We start from the raw sequence: 18,720 nt of genomic DNA on the forward strand, positions 1-18,720 counted from the left end.
CTTTTTTACTTCTTCCCTTCCTTTGTCTTTCCATTTACTTCCTTAAAGTACAGGGAACTCCAGCCTTGTTTGGGAGAAAAATTTTCTTTATCAGTCTTTGCACGACAATAAAACATTAAATTACATAAGACAAAACTACACAATACATACGTCACACAACACAACATCTAAACTCACCTGTAGATTAATACATCATACAAGGTAATAATACAAGGTGGCCCAAAAGTAGGTTTACAGTTATTCAACTGACTCTTTCGCATTCATATATTAACAGTTTCGATCTTAATTATAAAAAAAATATGAAACCATTATTCTATGCTAATTTAGTTAATTGCAAGATAGAAATTTAAATGTAATAAAATGTTTTAAAAGAAATTTAGAGTACCTACGTGATATCTGTAAACCTATATTTGGGCCAACCTGTATGATGGTTGATTTGTATTTTTTTTACCAATAAGATCTGTTATGAAAGGAGGAAGTCCGTACAGTCGTCGTGGCCGAGTGGTTAAGGCGATGGACTTGAAATCCATTGGGATATCCCCGCATGGGTTCGAATCCTATCGGCGACGTAAATTTTTTTTTTTAAATGAACAGAAAGTGATTCTATATTTTTATCAATAAATAATAATTTTTGATTTAGGCACAAATTCCATAATTTTGAAAGGTAAGAGCAGCTAGAAACCATCGATTGCACAACTTGACTGGTACCTTATTTTATCGATCTCTCTGCTGGGATTGAACTGAGAACATACAGATCCGAAACACATACTGCAAGACATGTAGCCACATCTAAACTCTTTCATACACTAATACATTACACAAGATAATAATATGGCGATAGGTCTTTTCTTTTTCCATCTATTAGTAGATATATGAAGCAACCTGTTGAGCTGTAGTCGTTGTGGCCGAGTGGTGAAGACACTTGATCAGAAATGTTTTGGGTCTCCCTGCATGGGTGCGAATCGTATCGATGACCTGTTTTCCTTTTCTAGGAGAACATTCCCCCCGCTCACCTTATTTTCATTAACATATATGAAGTCATTTTTTGATTTTTCTAGATAAACTTGTGAGTTAACGTGAGTATTTCAGCCATTTTGTACTTCAACTTACTGGATGCATTTCCATAGGACTGTAGTAGAATTAATAATCTCTCTGTATATAACAGAATGATTGAAGTAAGAACTCCAAGCAAGTTGTTTTGTCCGGCATTGTAAAGATTTGCAACTTATTACCATCGCCTTGTTTTATTCTAGTCTATGATATTCAATCCTTCAGGCTTTCTACCCATCGATATCTTTTGTCGGCATAGACCCTTTTTTTTTATCATTCCCTGTTGTTCCTTTGACTTTGTGGTCTCAAGCCTCATTAGGAATAGAAAAAAGAATTCGAATAAAACCTCTACATTATACTAAAACATCACTGTACATTACATTAAACAAAACTGCACATTGCATGCGTCACACAACACAGCCTCTAAACCCTCCTGCACACTTACACAGCACACGAGATCATAATCTGATGTTTGATTCGTTCTTTTACGAATTAGAAGAGTTATGAAGAAGTGCGGCTTCTACAGTCGTCGTGGCCGAGTGGTTAAGGCGATGGACTAGAAATCCATTGGGGTCTCCCCGCATAGGTTCGAATCCTCTCGACGACGTCAATTTCTTTGGGTTTTTCTTTTAATTCTTTAACATATGTAACGTAATTTTATATTTTCTTCGATAAACTACAAAGTTTATGGTAAACCGTCATCTTGTTGAAAGAATTATTAAAATATGTTTGTATATAAAGAGTTCATATCTAAATAATGCTTCTGGCTTCACCATGTTGTTGGGCAAATTTAAAACTATTTAAAATTTATTAGACATAATGATTTGTCTTCTTCTTTTCAATCCTCACAGGCCTACCACAAACGATCTGGTCCGGCCGTCCGTTTGTAGATATATAAAGTAGGGTCGTTTATGTTTTCATCGTGGCCCTGTGGTTAAGTTGAAGGTTCTGGACACCTCCCGCGTAGGTTCAAATCATGTCGAAGACCTTTGTTCAAATTTCAATATTTTTTTTTTTCGCTCATTAACTCACAGTGAATCTTGTAGTTCTAGACATTTTAATTAGAATATACAATCTGTAACTGCAACTAACTGATTATATGTATGAGGTCAATTAAGACGATTGCAACGAAAAAAAAACATACGTGGGAGACGGGGATCGGAAAGAGGAATTTCCGAGGTTCCTCCCACCCCCACCCCTCCGTTTTCCGCGGAAAGAATGCATTTCCGACAGTTTACGAAGTCAACTAAGACAAATGCAACCCCCACCCCAAAAAAAACCGCGGGAAAAAATTATTTTGTACCAAAATCGAGTTTGGTGTGAAACTATAAATTTACCAAGAACTGTTGCTAAGCTTATTTTGTCCGGCACAGTGAAGATTCTGCTCTCTGGTATCTTTGAGTTTCGTCCTTCTACGAATTACATTAAAAAATACTACACAACAATAAAGTATATCGCATCATATTACGGCTAAACACTATTTTACAATATACTGCATCTGCAATTCACTAAAAACATTATTTTACATTATATTAGACAACACTAAACAAAACATACGTCATGCAACACAAACTCTAAACTTCTCCTGTACACTAATACATTACACTATATCAGTGCTTCTCAAACTATCTGATGTCGTGTTCTGGCAGTGATTTTTTTTTCCAATGTGCCAGAGACCGGTAATATTTCTTACTAATATTAATTTATACCGGAAACAATTTATATAATCAATTGCAGCGTGGAAGGTGTTTATAAGCCATTTATGAAACACACAAAAACATGGCCACAATCAAATAACTGAAACAAAAAAATAACTGAAACCAATAATAGAATATTACATAAGCATTTTATAATGTTTCTTTCCTTTCTGGAAACTTGCCACGGACCGGCAGCTGAAGGTGTCCGCGGACACCACTTTGAGTAGCACTGCTCTAGATAATAATACGTTCTTTGTTTTATCTATTAGTAGAGATATAAAGCAACTTCCGTTGTATAGTCGTCGTGGCCGAGTGGTTAAGGCGATGGACTAGAAATCCATTGGGGTCTCCCCGCATAGGTTCGAATCCTATCGACGACGATAGTTACACTGACTTTTATTTTTAACGTATATAAAGTAATTTTATATTTTGTTAGATAAACCATATACATTATGTAGTTTATGTAAGCCACCCTGTTGTTGAAAGAATTGCCGCAATATACACACACATATATATATATATATATATATATATATATATATATGTCCTTTCATTACTGAATCATTTCACGATAGTTTCCTCAATAAACAACTATTCTGTCGTGAGTGTGGGCGTTTCTTTGAGATGTTTAAAACTTTCCTTTTGCCGTCATAAGTCCTCTCATTCCAACAGTTTCTTTCCCCCAACTACAGCTCCCTGAGACTCAGTCCCATCGCTTTCCTCTGGTCTGTGACATTTAGCCTTTAAGTTTTCTGCTCATCAATACCTTTCTTATTTCTTCCCTTCCTTTGTCTTTCCATTTACTTCCTTAAAGTACAGGGAACTCCAGCCTTGTTTGGGAGAAATATTTTCTTTATCAGTCTTTGCACGACAATAAAACATTAAATTACATAAGACAAAACTACACAATACATACGTCACACAACACAACATCTAAACTCACCTGTAGATTAATACATCATACAAGGTAATAAAACAAGGTGGCCCAAAAGTAGGTTTACAGTTATTCAACTGACTCTTTCGCATTCATATATTAACAGTTTCGATCTTAATTATAAAAAAAATATGAAACCATTATTCTATGCTAATTTAGTTAATTGCAAGATAGAAATTTAAATGTAATAAAATGTTTTAAAAGAAATTTAGAGTACCTACGTGATATCTGTAAACCTACATTTAGGCCAACCTGTATGATGGTTGATTTGTTTTTTTTTTTACCAATAAGATCTGTTATGAAAGGAGGAAGTTCGTACAGTCGTCGTGGCCGAGTAGTTAAGGCGATGGACTTGAAATCCATTGGGGTATCCCCGCATAGGTTCGAATCCTATCGGCGGCGTTCATTTTTTTTTTTAAATGAACAGAAAGTGATTCTATATTTTTATCAATAAATAATAATTTTTGATTTAGGCACAAATTCCATAATTTTGAAAGGTAAGAGCAGCTAGAAACCATCGATTGCACAACTTGACTGGTACCTTATTTTATCGATCTCTCTGCTGGGATTGACCTGAGAACATACAGATCCGAAACACATACTGCAAGACATGTAGCCACATCTAAACTCTTTCATACACTAATACATTACACAAGATAATAATATGGCGATAGGTCTTTTCTTTTTCCATCTATTAGTAGATATATGAAGCAACCTGTTGAGCTGTAGTCGTTGTGGCCGAGTGGTGAAGACACTTGATCAGAAATCTTTTGGGTCTCCCTGCATGGGTGCGAATCGTATCGATGACTTTTTTTCCTTTTCTAGGAGAACATTCCCCCCGCTCACCTTATTTTCATTAACATATATGAAGTCATTTTTTGATTTTTCTAGATAAACTTGTGAGTTAACGTGAGTATTTCAGCCATTTTGTACTTCAACTTACTGGATGCATTTCCATAGGACTGTAGTAGAATTAATAATCTCTCTGTATATAACAGAATGATTGAAGTAAGAACTCCAAACAAGTTGTTTTGTCCGGCATTGTAAAGATTTGCAGCTTATTACCATCGCCTTGTTTTATTCTAGTCTATGATATTCAATCCTTCAGGCTTTCTACCCATCGATATCTTTTGTCGGCATAGACCCTTTTTTTATCTTTCCGTGTTGTTCCTTTGACTTTGTAGTCTCAAGCCTCATTAGGAATAGAAAAAAGAATTCGAATAAAACCTCTACATTATACTAAAACATCACTGTACGTTACATTAAACAAAACTGCACATTACATGCGTCACACAACACAGCCTCTAAACCCTCCTGCACACTTACACAGCACACGAGATCATAATCTGATGTTTGATTCGTTCCTTTACGAATTAGAAGAGTTATGAAGAAAAGCGGGTTGTACAGTCGTCGTGGCCGAGTGGTTAAGGCGATGGACTAGAAATCCATTGGGGTCTCCCCGCATAGGTTCGAATCCTATCGGCGACGATAGTTACACTGACTTTTATTTTTAACGTATATAAAGTAATTTTATATTTTGTTAGATAAACCATATACATTATGTAGTTTATGTAAGCCACCCTGTTGTTGAAAGAATTGCCGCAATATACACACACACACACATATATATATATATATATATATATATATATATATATATATGTGTCCTTTCATTACTGAATCATTTCACGATAGTTTCCTCAATAAACAACTATTCTGTCGTGAGTGTGGTCGTTTTTTGAGATGTTTAAAACTTTCCTTTCGCCGTCATAAGTCCTCTCATTCCAACAGCTTCTTTCCCCCAACTACAGCTCCCTGAGACTCAGTCCCATCGCTTTCCTCTGGTCTGTGACATTTAGCCTTTACGTTTTCTGCTCATCAATACCTTTTTTATTTCTTCCCTTCCTTTGTCTTTCCATTTACTTCCTTAAAGTACAGGGAACTCCAGCCTTGTTTGGGAGAAAAATTTTCTTTATCAGTCTTTGCACGACAATAAAACATTAAATTACATAAGACAAAACTACACAATACATAAGTCACACAACACAACATCTAAACTCACCTGTAGATTAATACATCATACAAGGTAATAATACAAGGTGGCCCAAAAGTAGGTTTACAGTTATTCAACTGACTCTTTCGCATTCATATATTAACAGTTTCGATCTTAATTATAAAAAAAATATGAAACCATTATTCTATGCTAATTTAGTTAATTGCAAGATAGAAATTTAAATGTAATAAAATGTTTTAAAAGAAATTTAGAGTACCTACGTGATATCTGTAAACCTACATTTGGGCCAACCTGTATGATGGTTGATTTGTTTTTTTTTACCAATAAGATCTGTTATGAAAGGAGGAAGTTCGTACAGTCGTCGTGGCCGAGTGGTTAAGGCGATGGACTTGAAATCCATTGGGGGTATCCCCGCATAGGTTCGAATCCTATCGGCGACGTGAATTTCTTTTTTTAAATGAACAGAAAGTGATTCTATATTTTTATCAATAAATAATAATTTTTGATTTAGGCACAAATTCCATAATTTTGAAAGGTAAGAGCAGCTAGAAACCATCGATTGCACAACTTGACTGGTACCTTATTTTATCGATCTCTCTGCTGGGATTGAACTGAGAACATACAGATCCGAAACACATACTGCAAGACATGTAGCCACATCTAAACTCTTTCATACACTAATACATTACACAAGATAATAATATGGCGATAGGTCTTTTCTTTTTCCATCTATTAGTAGATATATGAAGCAACCTGTTGAGCTATAGTCGTTGTGGCCGAGTGGTGAAGACACTTGATCAGAAATCTTTTGGGTCTCCCTGCATGGGTGCGAATCGTATCGATGACCTTTTTTTCCTTTTCTAGGAGAACATTCCCCCCGCTCACCTTATTTTCATTAACATATATGAAGTCATTTTTGGATTTTTCTAGATAAACTTGTGAGTTAACGTGAGTATTTCAGCCATTTTGTACTTCAACTTACTGGATGCATTTCCATAGGAATGTAGTAGAATTAATAATCTCTCTGTATATAACAGAATGATTGAAGTAAGAACTCCAAACAAGTTGTTTTGTCCTGCATTGTGAAGATTTGCAACTTATTACCATCGCCTTGTTTTATTCTAGTCTATGATATTCAATCCTTCAGGCTTTCTACCCATCGATATTTTTTGTCTGCATAGACCCTTTTTTTATCATTCCGTGTTGTTCCTTTGACTTTGTGGTCTCAAGCCTCATTAGGAATAGAAAAAAGAATTCGAATAAAACCTCTACACTATACTAAAACAACACTCTGCATTACATTAAACAAAACTGCACATTACATGCGTCACACAACACAGCCTCTAAACCCTCCTGCACACTTACACAGCACACGAGATCATAATCTGATGTTTGATTCGTTCTTTTACGAATTAGAAAAGTTATGAAGAAGTGCGGCTTGTACAGTCGTCGTGGCCGAGTGGTTAAGGCGATGGACTAGAAATCCATTGGGGTCTCCCCGCATAGGTTCGAATCCTATCGGCGACGATAGTTACACTGACTTTTATTTTTAACGTATATAAAGTAATTTTATATTTTGTTAGATAAACCATATACATTATGTAGTTTATGTAAGCCACCCTGTTGTTGAAAGAATTGCCACAATATACACACACACATATATATATATATATATATATATATATATATATATATATGTCCTTTCATTACTGAATCATTTCACGATAGTTTCCTCAATAAACAACTATTCTGTCGTGAGTGTGGGCGTTTCTTTGAGATGTTTAAAACTTTCCTTTTGCCGTCATAAGTCCTCTCATTCCAACAGCTTCTTTCCCCCAACTACAGCTCCCTGAGACTCAGTCCCATCGCTTTCCTCTGGTCTGTGACATTTAGCCTTTAAGTTTTCTGCTCATCAATACCTTTTTTATTTCTTCCCTTCCTTTGTCTTTCCATTTACTTCCTTAAAGTACAGGGAACTCCAGCCTTGTTTGGGAGAAAAATTTTCTTTATCAGTCTTTGCACGACAATAAAACATTAAATTACATAAGACAAAACTACACAATACATACGTCACACAACACAACATCTAAACTCACCTGTAGATTAATACATCATACAAGGTAATAAAACAAGGTGGCCCAAAAGTAGGTTTACAGTTATTCAACTGACTCTATCGCATTCATATATTAACAGTTTCGATCTTAATTATAAAAAAGATATGAAACCATTATTCTATGCTAATTTAGTTAATTGCAAGATAGAAATTTAAATGTAATAAAATGTTTTAAAAGAAATTTAGAGTACCTACGTGATATCTGTAAACCTATATTTGGGCCAACCTGTATGATGGTTGATTTGTTTTTTTTTTACCAATAACATCTGTTATGAAAGGAGGAAGTTCGTACAGTCGTCGTGGCCGAGTGGTTAAGGCGATGGACTTGAAATCCATTGGGGTATCCCCGCATAGGTTCGAATCCTATCGGCGACGTGAATTTCTTTTTTTAAATGAACAGAAAGTGATTCTATATTTTTATCAATAAATAATAATTTTTGATTTAGGCACAAATTCCATAATTTTGAAAGGTAAGAGCAGCTAGAAACCATCGATTGCACAACTTGACTGGTACCTTATTTTATCGATCTCTCTGCTGGGATGGAACTGAGAACATACAGATCCGAAACACATACTGCAAGACATGTAGCCACATCTAAACTCTTTCATACACTAATACATTACACAAGATAATAATATGGCGATAGGTCTTTTCTTTTTCCATCTATTAGTAGATATATGAAGCAACCTGTTGAGCTGTAGTCGTTGTGGCCGAGTGGTGAAGACACTTGACCAGAAATCGTTTGGGTCTCCTTGCATGGGTGCGAATCTTATCGGTGACCTTTTTTTTCTTTTCTAGGAGAACATTCCTCCCGCCCACCTTATTTTCATTAACATATATGAAGTCATTTTTTGATTTTTCTAGATAAACTTGTGAGTTAACGTGAGTATTTCAACCATTTTGTACTTCAACGTACTGGATGCATTTCCATAGGACTGTAGTAGAATTAATAATCTCTCTGTATATAACAGAATGATTGAAGTAAGAACTCCAAACAAGTTGTTTTGTCCGGCATTGTAAAGATTTGCAGCTTATTACCATCGCCTTGTTTTATTCTAGTCTATGATATTCAATCCTTCAGGCTTTCTACCCATCGATATTTTTTGTCTGCATAGACCCTTTTTTTATCATTCCGTGTTGTTCCTTTGACTTTGTGGTCTCAAGCCTCATTAGGAATAGAAAAAAGAATTCGAATAAAACCTCTACACTATACTAAAACAACACTCCGCATTACATTAAACAAAACTGCACGTTACATGCGTCACACAACACAGCCTCTAAACCCTCCTGCACACTTACACAGCACACGAGATCATAATCTGATGTTTGATTCGTTCTTTTACGAATTAGAAAAGTTATGAAGAAGTGCGGCTTGTACAGTCGTCGTGGCCGAGTGGTTAAGGCGATGGACTAGAAATCCATTGGGGTCTCCCCGCATAGGTTCGAATCCTATCGGCGACGATAGTTACACTGACTTTTATTTTTAACGTATATAAAGTAATTTTATATTTTGTTAGATAAACCATATACATTATGTAGTTTATGTAAGCCACCCTGTTGTTGAAAGAATTGCCGCAATATACACACACACACATATATATATATATATATATATATATATATATATATATATATATATAAATATGTCCTTTCATTACTGAATCATTTCACGATAGTTTCCTCAATAAACAACTATTCTGTCGTGAGTGTGGGCGTTTCTTTGAGATGTTCAAAACTTTCCTTTTGCCGTCATAAGTCCTCTCATTCCAACAGCTTCTTTCCCCCAACTACAGCTCCCTGAGACTCAGTCCCATCGCTTTCCTCTGGTCTGTGACATTTAGCCTTTAAGTTTTCTGCTCATCAATACCTTTTTTATTTCTTCCCTTCCTTTGTCTTTCCATTTACTTCCTTAAAGTACAGGGAACTCCAGCCTTGTTTGGGAGAAAAATTTTCTTTATCAGTCTTTGCACGACAATAAAACATTAAATTACATAAGACAAAACTACACAATACATACGTCACACAACACAACATCTAAACTCACCTGTAGATTAATACATCATACAAGGTAATAATACAAGTTGGCCCAAAAGTAGGTTTACAGTTATTCAACTGACTCTTTCGCATTCATATATTAACAGTTTCGATCTTAATTATAAAAAAGATATGAAACCATTATTCTATGCTAATTTAGTTAATTGCAAGATAGAAATTTAAATGTAATAAAATGTTTTAAAAGAAATTTAGAGTACCTACGTGATATCTGTAAACCTACATTTGGGCCAACCTGTATGATGGTTCATTTGTTTTTTTTTTACCAATAACATCTGTTATGAAAGAAGGAAGTTCGTACAGTCGTCGTGGCCGAGTGGTTAAGGCGATGGACTTGAAATCCATTGGGGTATCCCCGCATAGGTTCGAATCCTATCGGCGACGTGAATTTCTTTTTTTAAATGAACAGAAAGTGATTCTATATTTTTATCAATAAATAATAATTTTTGATTTAGGCACAAATTCCATAATTTTGAAAGGTAAGAGCAGCTAGAAACCATCGATTGCACAACTTGACTGGTACCTTATTTTATCGATCTCTCTGCTGGGATTGAACTGAGAACATACAGATCCGAAACACATACTGCAAGACATGTAGCCACATCTAAACTCTTTCATACACTAATACATTACACAAGATAATAATATGGCGATAGGTCTTTTCTTTTTCCATCTATTAGTAGATATATGAAGCAACCTGTTGAGCTGTAGTCGTTGTGGCCGAGTGGTGAAGATACTTGATCAGAAATCTTTTGGGTCTCCCTGCATGGGTGCGAATCGTATCGATGACCTTTTTTTCCTTTTCTAGGAGAACATTCCCCCCGCTCACCTTATTTTCATTAACATATATGAAGTCATTTTTGGATTTTTCTAGATAAACTTGTGAGTTAACGTGAGTATTTCAGCCATTTTGTACTTCAACTTACTGGATGCATTTCCATAGGAATGTAGTAGAATTAATAATCTCTCTGTATATAACAGAATGATTGAAGTAAGAACTCCAAACAAGTTGTTTTGTCCTGCATTGTGAAGATTTGCAACTTATTACCATCGCCTTGTTTTATTCTAGTCTATGATATTCAATCCTTCAGGCTTTCTACCCATCGATATTTTTTGTCTGCATAGACCCTTTTTTTATCATTCCGTGTTGTTCCTTTGACTTTGTGGTCTCAAGCCTCATTAGGAATAGAAAAAAGAATTCGAATAAAACCTCTACATTATACTAAAACATCACTGTACATGACATTAAACAAAACTGCACATTACATGCGTCACACAACACAGCCTCTAAACCCTCCTGCACACTTACACAGCACACTTACACAGCACACGAGATCATAATCTGATGTTTGATTCGTTCTTTTACGAATTAGAAGAGTTATGAAGAAGCGCGGCTTGTACAGTCGTCGTGGCCGAGTGGTTAAGGCGATGGACTAGAAATCCATTGGGGTCTCCCCGCATAGGTTCGAATCCTATCGGCGACGATAGTTACACTGACTTTTATTTTTGACGTATATAAATTAATTTTATATTTTGTTAGATAAACCATATACATTATGTAGTTTATGTAAGCCACCCTGTTGTTGAAAGAATTGCCGCAATATACACACACACACACACACATATATATATATATATATATATATATATATATATATGTCCTTTCATTACTGAATCATTTCACGATAGTTTCCTCAATAAACAACTATTCTGTCGTGAGTGTGGTCGTTTCTTTGAGATGTTTAAAACTTTCCTTTCGCCGTCATAAGTCCTCTCATTCCAACAGCTTCTTTCCCCCAACTACAGCTCCCTGAGACTCAGTCCCATCGCTTTCCTCTGGTCTGTGACATTTAGCCTTTTTTATTTCTTCCCTTCCTTTGTCTTTCCATTTACTTCCTTAAAGTACAGGGAAATCCAGCCTTGTTTGGGAGAAAAATTTTCTTTATCAGTCTTTGCACGACAATAAAACATTAAATTACATAAGACAAAACTACACAATACATACGTCACACAACACAACATCTAAACTCACCTGTAGATTAATACATCATACAAGGTAATAATACAAGGTGGCCCAAAAGTAGGTTTACAGTTATTCAACTGACTCTTTCGCATTCATATATTAACAGTTTCGATCTTAATTATAAAAAAAATATGAAACCATTATTCTATGCTAATTTAGTTAATTGCAAGATAGAAATTTAAATGTAATAAAATGTTTTAAAAGAAATTTAGAGTACCTACGTGATATCTGTAAACCTACATTTGGGCCAACCTGTATGATGGTTGATTTGTTTTTTTTTACCAATAAGATCTGTTATGAAAGGAGGAAGTTCGTACAGTCGTCGTGGCCGAGTGGTTAAGGCGATGGACTTGAAATCCATTGGGGTATCCCCGCATAGGTTCGAATCCTATCGGCGACTTGAATTTTTTTTTTTAAATGAACAGAGAGTGATTCTATATTTTTATCAATAAATAATAATTTTTGATTTAGGCACAAATTCCATAATTTTGAAAGGTAAGAGCAGCTAGAAACCATCGATTGCACAACTTGACTGGTACCTTATTTTATCGATCTCTCTGCTGGGATTGAACTGAGAACATACAGATCCGAAACACATACTGCAAGACATGTAGCCACATCTAAACTCTTTCATACACTAATACATTACACAAGATAATAATATGGCGATAGGTCTTTTCTTTTTCCATCTATTAGTAGATATATGAAGCAACCTGTTGAGCTGTAGTCGTTGTGGCCGAGTGGTGAAGACACTTGATCAGAAATCTTTTGGGTCTCCCTGCATGGGTGCGAATCGTATCGATGACCTTTTTTTCCTTTTCTAGGAGAACATTCCCCCCGCTCACCTTATTTTCATTAACATATATGAAGTCATTTTTTGATTTTTCTAGATAAACTTGTGAGTTAACGTGAGTATTTCAGCCATTTTGTACTTCAACTTACTGGATGCATTTCCATAGGACTGTAGTAGAATTAATAATCTCTCTGTATATAACAGAATGATTGAAGTAAGAACTCCAAACAAGTTGTTTTGTCCTGCATTGTGAAGATTTGCAACTTATTACCATCGCCTTGTTTTATTCTAGTCTATGATATTCAATCCTTCAGGCTTTCTACCCATCGATATTTTTTGTCTGCATAGACCCTTTTTTTATCATTCCGTGTTGTTCCTTTGACTTTGTGGTCTCAAGCCTCATTAGGAATAGAAAAAAGAATTCGAATAAAACCTCTACATTATACTAAAACATCACTGTACATGACATTAAACAAAACTGCACATTACATGCGTCACACAACACAGCCTCTAAACCCTCCTGCACACTTACACAGCACACTTACACAGCACACGAGATCATAATCTGATGTTTGATTCGTTCTTTTACGAATTAGAAGAGTTATGAAGAAGCGCGGCTTGTACAGTCGTCGTGGCCGAGTGGTTAAGGCGATGGACTAGAAATCCATTGGGGTCTCCCCGCATAGGTTCGAATCCTATCGGCGACGATAGTTACACTGACTTTTATTTTTGACGTATATAAAGTAATTTTATATTTTGTTAGATAAACCATATACATTATGTAGTTTATGTAAGCCACCCTGTTGTTGAAAGAATTGCCGCAATATACACACACACACACATATATATATATATATATATATATATATATATATATATATGTCCTTTCATTACTGAATCATTTCACGATAGTTTCCTCAATAAACAACTATTCTGTCGTGAGTGTGGTCGTTTCTTTGAGATGTTTAAAACTTTCCTTTCGCCGTCATAAGTCCTCTCATTCCAACAGCTTCTTTCCCCCAACTACAGCTCCCTGAGACTCAGTCCCATCGCTTTCCTCTGGTCTGTGACATTTAGCCTTTTTTATTTCTTCCCTTCCTTTGTCTTTCCATTTACTTCCTTAAAGTACAGGGAACTCCAGCCTTGTTTGGGAGAAAAATTTTCTTTATCAGTCTTTGCACGACAATAAAACATTAAATTACATAAGACAAAACTACACAATACATACGTCACACAACACAACATCTAAACTCACCTGTAGATTAATACATCATACAAGGTAATAAAACAAGGTGGCCCAAAAGTAGGTTTACAGTTATTCAACTGACTCTTTCGCATTCATATATTAACAGTTTCGATCTTAATTATAAAAAAAATATGAAACCATTATTCTATGCTAATTTAGTTAATTGCAAGATAGAAATTTAAATGTAATAAAATGTTTTAAAAGAAATTTAGAGTACCTACGTGATATCTGTAAACCTACATTTGGGCCAACCTGTATGATGGTTGATTTGTTTTTTTTTACCAATAAGATCTGTTATGAAAGGAGGAAGTTCGTACAGTCGTCGTGGCCGAGTGGTTAAGGCGATGGACTTGAAATCCATTGGGGTATCCCCGCATAGGATCGAATCCTATCGGCGACGTGAATTTTTTTTTTTAAATGAACAGAGAGTGATTCTATATTTTTATCAATAAATAATAATTTTTGATTTAGGCACAAATTCCATAATTTTGAAAGGTAAGAGCAGCTAGAAACCATCGATTGCACAACTTGACTGGTACCTTATTTTATCGATCTCTCTGCTGGGATTGAACTGAGAACATACAGATCCGAAACACATACTGCAAGACATGTAGCCACATCTAAACTCTTTCATACACTAATACATTACACAAGATAATAATATGGCGATAGGTCTTTTCTTTTTCCATCTATTAGTAGATATATGAAGCAACCTGTTGAGCTGTAGTCGTTGTGGCCGAGTGGTGAAGACACTTGATCAGAAATCTTTTGGGTCTCCCTGCATGGGTGCGAATCGTATCGATGACCTTTTTTTCCTTTTCTAGGAGAACATTCCCCCCGCTCACCTTATTTTCATTAACATATATGAAGTCATTTTTGGATTTTTCTAGATAAACTTGTGAGTTAACGTGAGTATTTCAGCCATTTTGTACTTCAACTTACTGGATGCATTTCCATAGGACTGTAGTAGAATTAATAATCTCTCTGTATATAACAGAATGATTGAAGTAAGAACTCCAAACAAGTTGTTTTGTCCTGCATTGTGAAGATTTGCAACTTACTACCATCGCCTTGTTTTATTCTAGTCTATGATATTCAATCCTTCAGGCTTTCTACCCATCGATATTTTTTGTCTGCATAGACCCTTTTTTTATCATTCCGTGTTGTTCCTTTGACTTTGTGGTCTCAAGCCTCATTAGGAATAGAAAAAAGAATTCGAATAAAACCTCTACACTATACTAAAACAACACTCTGCATTACATTAAACAAAACTGCACATTACATGCGTCACACAACACAGCCTCTAAACCCTCCTGCACACTTACACAGCACACGAGATCATAATCTGATGTTTGATTCGTTCTTTTACGAATTAGAAAAGTTATGAAGAAGTGCGGCTTGTACAGTCGTCGTGGCCGAGTGGTTAAGGCGATGGACTAGAAATCCATTGGGGTCTCCCCGCATAGGTTCGAATCCTATCGGCGACGATAGTTACACTGACTTTTATTTTTAACGTATATAAAGTAATTTTATATTTTGTTAGATAAACCATATACATTATGTAGTTTATGTAAGCCACCCTGTTGTTGAAAGAATTGCCACAATATACACACACACATATATATATATATATATATATATATATATATATATATATATATATATATATATATATATATATATATATATATATATATATGTCCTTTCATTACTGAATCATTTCACGATAGTTTCCTCAATAAACAACTATTCTGTCGTGAGTGTGGGCGTTTCTTTGAGATGTTTAAAACTTTCCTTTTGCCGTCATAAGTCCTCTCATTCCAACAGCTTCTTTCCCCCAAATACAGCTCCCTGAGACTCAGTCCCATCGCTTTCCTCTGGTCTGTGACATTTAGCCTTTAAGTTTTCTGCTCATCAATACCTTTTTTATTTCTTCCCTTCCTTTGTCTTTCCATTTACTTCCTTAAAGTACAGGGAACTCCAGCCTTGTTTGGGAGAAAAATTTTCTTTATCAGTCTTTGCACGACAATAAAACATTAAATTACATAAGACAAAACTACACAATACATACGTCACACAACACAACATCTAAACTCACCTGTAGATTAATACATCATACAAGGTAATAATACAAGGTGGCCCAAAAGTAGGTTTACAGTTATTCAACTGACTCTTTCGCATTCATATATTAACAGTTTCGATCTTAATTATAAAAAAAATATGAAACCATTATTCTATGCTAATTTAGTTAATTGCAAGATAGAAATTTAAATGTAATAAAATGTTTTAAAAGAAATTTAGAGTACTTACGTGATATCTGTAAACCTACATTTGGGCCAACCTGTATGATGGTTGATTTGGGTTTTTTTTTACCAATAAGATCTGTTATGAAAGGAGAAAGTTCGTACAGTCGTCGTGGCCGATTGGTTAAGGCGATGGACTTGAAATCCATTGGGGTATCCCCGCATAGGTTCGAATCCTATCGGCGGCGTTCAATTTTTTTTTTAAATGAACAGAAAGTGATTCTATATTTTTATCAATAAATAATAATTTTTGATTTAGGCACAAATTCCATAATTTTGAAAGGTAAGAGCAGCTAGAAACCATCGATTGCACAACTTGACTGGTACCTTATTTTATCGATCTCTCTGCTGGGATTGAACTGAGAACATACAGATCCGAAACACATACTGCAAGACATGTAGCCACATCTAAACTCTTTCATACACTAATACATTACACAAGATAATAATATGGCGATAGGTCTTTTCTTTTTCCATCTATTAGTAGATATATGAAGCAACCTGTTGAGCTGTAGTCGTTGTGGCCGAGTGGTGAAGACACTTGACCAAAAATCGTTTGGGTCTCCTTGCATGGGTGCGAATCTTAACGGTGACCTTTTTATTCTTTTCTAGGAGAACATTCCTCCCGCCCACCTTATTTTCATTAACATATATGAAGTCATTTTTTGATTTTTCTAGATAAACTTGTGAGTTAACGTGAGTATTTCAGCCATTTTGTACTTCAACTTACTGGATGCATTTCCATAGGACTGTAGTAGAATTAATAATCTCTCTGTATATAACAGAATGATTGAAGTAAGAACTCCAAACAAGTTGTTTTGTCCTGCATTGTGAAGATTTGCAACTTATTACCATCGCCTTGTTTTATTCTAGTCTATGATATTCAATCCTTCAGGCTTTCTACCCATCGATATTTTTTGTCTGCATAGACCCTTTTTTTATCATTCCGTGTTGTTCCTTTGACTTTGTGGTCTCAAGCCTCATTAGGAATAGAAAAAAGAATTCGAATAAAACCTCTACATTATACTAAAACATCACTGTACATGACATTAAACAAAACTGCACATTACATGCGTCACACAACACAGCCTCTAAACCCTCCTGCACACTTACACAGCACACTTACACAGCACACGAGATCATAATCTGATGTTTGATTCGTTCTTTTACGAATTAGAAGAGTTATGAAGAAGCGCGGCTTGTACAGTCGTCGTGGCCGAGTGGTTAAGGCGATGGACTAGAAATCCATTGGGGTCTCCCCGCATAGGTTCGAATCCTATCGGCGACGATAGTTACACTGACTTTTATTTTTGACGTATATAAAGTAATTTTATATTTTGTTAGATAAACCATATACATTATGTAGTTTATGTAAGCCACCCTGTTGTTGAAAGAATTGCCGCAATATACACACACACACACATATATATATATATATATATATATATATATATGTCCTTTCATTACTGAATCATTTCACGATAGTTTCCTCAATAAACAACTATTCTGTCGTGAGTGTGGTCGTTTCTTTGAGATGTTTAAAACTTTCCTTTCGCCGTCATAAGTCCTCTCATTCCAACAGCTTCTTTCCCCCAACTACAGCTCCCTGAGACTCAGTCCCATCGCTTTCCTCTGGTCTGTGACATTTAGCCTTTTTTATTTCTTCCCTTCCTTTGTCTTTCCATTTACTTCCTTAAAGTACAGGGAAATCCAGCCTTGTTTGGGAGAAAAATTTTCTTTATCAGTCTTTGCACGACAATAAAACATTAAATTACATAAGACAAAACTACACAATACATACGTCACACAACACAACATCTAAACTCACCTGTAGATTAATACATCATACAAGGTAATAATACAAGGTGGCCCAAAAGTAGGTTTACAGTTATTCAACTGACTCTTTCGCATTCATATATTAACAGTTTCGATCTTAATTATAAAAAAAATATGAAACCATTATTCTATGCTAATTTAGTTAATTGCAAGATAGAAATTTAAATGTAATAAAATGTTTTAAAAGAAATTTAGAGTACCTACGTGATATCTGTAAACCTATATTTGGGCCAACCTGTATGATGGTTGATTTGTTTTTTTTTTACCAATAAGATCTGTTATGAAAGGAGCAAGTTCGTACAGTCGTCGTGGCCGAGTGGTTAAGGCGATGGACTCGAAATCCATTGGGTTATCCCCGCATAGGTTCGAATCCTATCGGCGACGTGAATTTTTTTTTTTAAATGAACAGAAAGTGATTCTATATTTTTATCTATAAATAATAATTTTTGATTTAGGCACAAATTCCATAATTTTGAAAGGTAAGAGCAGCTAGAAACCATCGATTGCACAACTTGACTGGTACCTTATTTTATCGATCTCTCTGCTGGGATTGAACTGAGAACATACAGATCCGAAACACATACTGCAAGACATGTAGCCACATCTAAACTCTTTCATACACTAATACATTACACAAGATAATAATATGGCGATAGGT

The 18,720-nt window shown here is 35.3% G+C and overlaps 18 non-coding genes across 18 annotated transcripts; all 18 read left to right on the top strand.

Annotated features, from left to right (window-relative positions):
- The first annotated feature begins 487 nt into the window (after positions 1-487).
- On the top strand, positions 488-569 carry Trnas-uga (transfer RNA serine (anticodon UGA)). Its single transcript has one exon. It is a non-coding gene; the product is annotated as a tRNA-Ser (tRNA).
- Positions 570-1,575: 1,006 nt separating this feature from the next.
- On the top strand, positions 1,576-1,657 carry Trnas-aga (transfer RNA serine (anticodon AGA)). The gene has a single exon. It is a non-coding gene; the product is annotated as a tRNA-Ser (tRNA).
- A 1,388-nt stretch (positions 1,658-3,045) lies between these two features.
- Positions 3,046-3,127, top strand: Trnas-aga (transfer RNA serine (anticodon AGA)). Its single transcript has one exon. It is a non-coding gene; the product is annotated as a tRNA-Ser (tRNA).
- An 874-nt stretch (positions 3,128-4,001) lies between these two features.
- On the top strand, positions 4,002-4,083 carry Trnas-uga (transfer RNA serine (anticodon UGA)). The gene has a single exon. It is a non-coding gene; the product is annotated as a tRNA-Ser (tRNA).
- A 1,004-nt stretch (positions 4,084-5,087) lies between these two features.
- Positions 5,088-5,169, top strand: Trnas-aga (transfer RNA serine (anticodon AGA)). The gene has a single exon. It is a non-coding gene; the product is annotated as a tRNA-Ser (tRNA).
- An 883-nt stretch (positions 5,170-6,052) lies between these two features.
- Trnas-uga (transfer RNA serine (anticodon UGA)) lies at positions 6,053-6,135 on the top strand. Its single transcript has one exon. It is a non-coding gene; the product is annotated as a tRNA-Ser (tRNA).
- Positions 6,136-7,140: 1,005 nt separating this feature from the next.
- Trnas-aga (transfer RNA serine (anticodon AGA)) lies at positions 7,141-7,222 on the top strand. Its single transcript has one exon. It is a non-coding gene; the product is annotated as a tRNA-Ser (tRNA).
- An 879-nt stretch (positions 7,223-8,101) lies between these two features.
- Positions 8,102-8,183, top strand: Trnas-uga (transfer RNA serine (anticodon UGA)). Its single transcript has one exon. It is a non-coding gene; the product is annotated as a tRNA-Ser (tRNA).
- Positions 8,184-9,188: 1,005 nt separating this feature from the next.
- On the top strand, positions 9,189-9,270 carry Trnas-aga (transfer RNA serine (anticodon AGA)). Its single transcript has one exon. It is a non-coding gene; the product is annotated as a tRNA-Ser (tRNA).
- Positions 9,271-10,163: 893 nt separating this feature from the next.
- Trnas-uga (transfer RNA serine (anticodon UGA)) lies at positions 10,164-10,245 on the top strand. The gene has a single exon. It is a non-coding gene; the product is annotated as a tRNA-Ser (tRNA).
- Positions 10,246-11,263: 1,018 nt separating this feature from the next.
- Positions 11,264-11,345, top strand: Trnas-aga (transfer RNA serine (anticodon AGA)). Its single transcript has one exon. It is a non-coding gene; the product is annotated as a tRNA-Ser (tRNA).
- An 857-nt stretch (positions 11,346-12,202) lies between these two features.
- Positions 12,203-12,284, top strand: Trnas-uga (transfer RNA serine (anticodon UGA)). Its single transcript has one exon. It is a non-coding gene; the product is annotated as a tRNA-Ser (tRNA).
- A 1,018-nt stretch (positions 12,285-13,302) lies between these two features.
- Trnas-aga (transfer RNA serine (anticodon AGA)) lies at positions 13,303-13,384 on the top strand. Its single transcript has one exon. It is a non-coding gene; the product is annotated as a tRNA-Ser (tRNA).
- Positions 13,385-14,241: 857 nt separating this feature from the next.
- On the top strand, positions 14,242-14,323 carry Trnas-uga (transfer RNA serine (anticodon UGA)). The gene has a single exon. It is a non-coding gene; the product is annotated as a tRNA-Ser (tRNA).
- Positions 14,324-15,328: 1,005 nt separating this feature from the next.
- Trnas-aga (transfer RNA serine (anticodon AGA)) lies at positions 15,329-15,410 on the top strand. Its single transcript has one exon. It is a non-coding gene; the product is annotated as a tRNA-Ser (tRNA).
- A 922-nt stretch (positions 15,411-16,332) lies between these two features.
- Trnas-uga (transfer RNA serine (anticodon UGA)) lies at positions 16,333-16,414 on the top strand. Its single transcript has one exon. It is a non-coding gene; the product is annotated as a tRNA-Ser (tRNA).
- Positions 16,415-17,432: 1,018 nt separating this feature from the next.
- Trnas-aga (transfer RNA serine (anticodon AGA)) lies at positions 17,433-17,514 on the top strand. The gene has a single exon. It is a non-coding gene; the product is annotated as a tRNA-Ser (tRNA).
- An 850-nt stretch (positions 17,515-18,364) lies between these two features.
- On the top strand, positions 18,365-18,446 carry Trnas-cga (transfer RNA serine (anticodon CGA)). Its single transcript has one exon. It is a non-coding gene; the product is annotated as a tRNA-Ser (tRNA).
- The last annotated feature ends 274 nt before the right edge of the window (positions 18,447-18,720 follow it).

Source organism: Octopus bimaculoides, chromosome 10 (assembly GCF_046866305.1).
Source record: "Octopus bimaculoides isolate indiv1 chromosome 10, ASM4686630v1, whole genome shotgun sequence".
NCBI classification, from domain to species: Eukaryota; Metazoa; Mollusca; class Cephalopoda; order Octopoda; family Octopodidae; genus Octopus; species Octopus bimaculoides.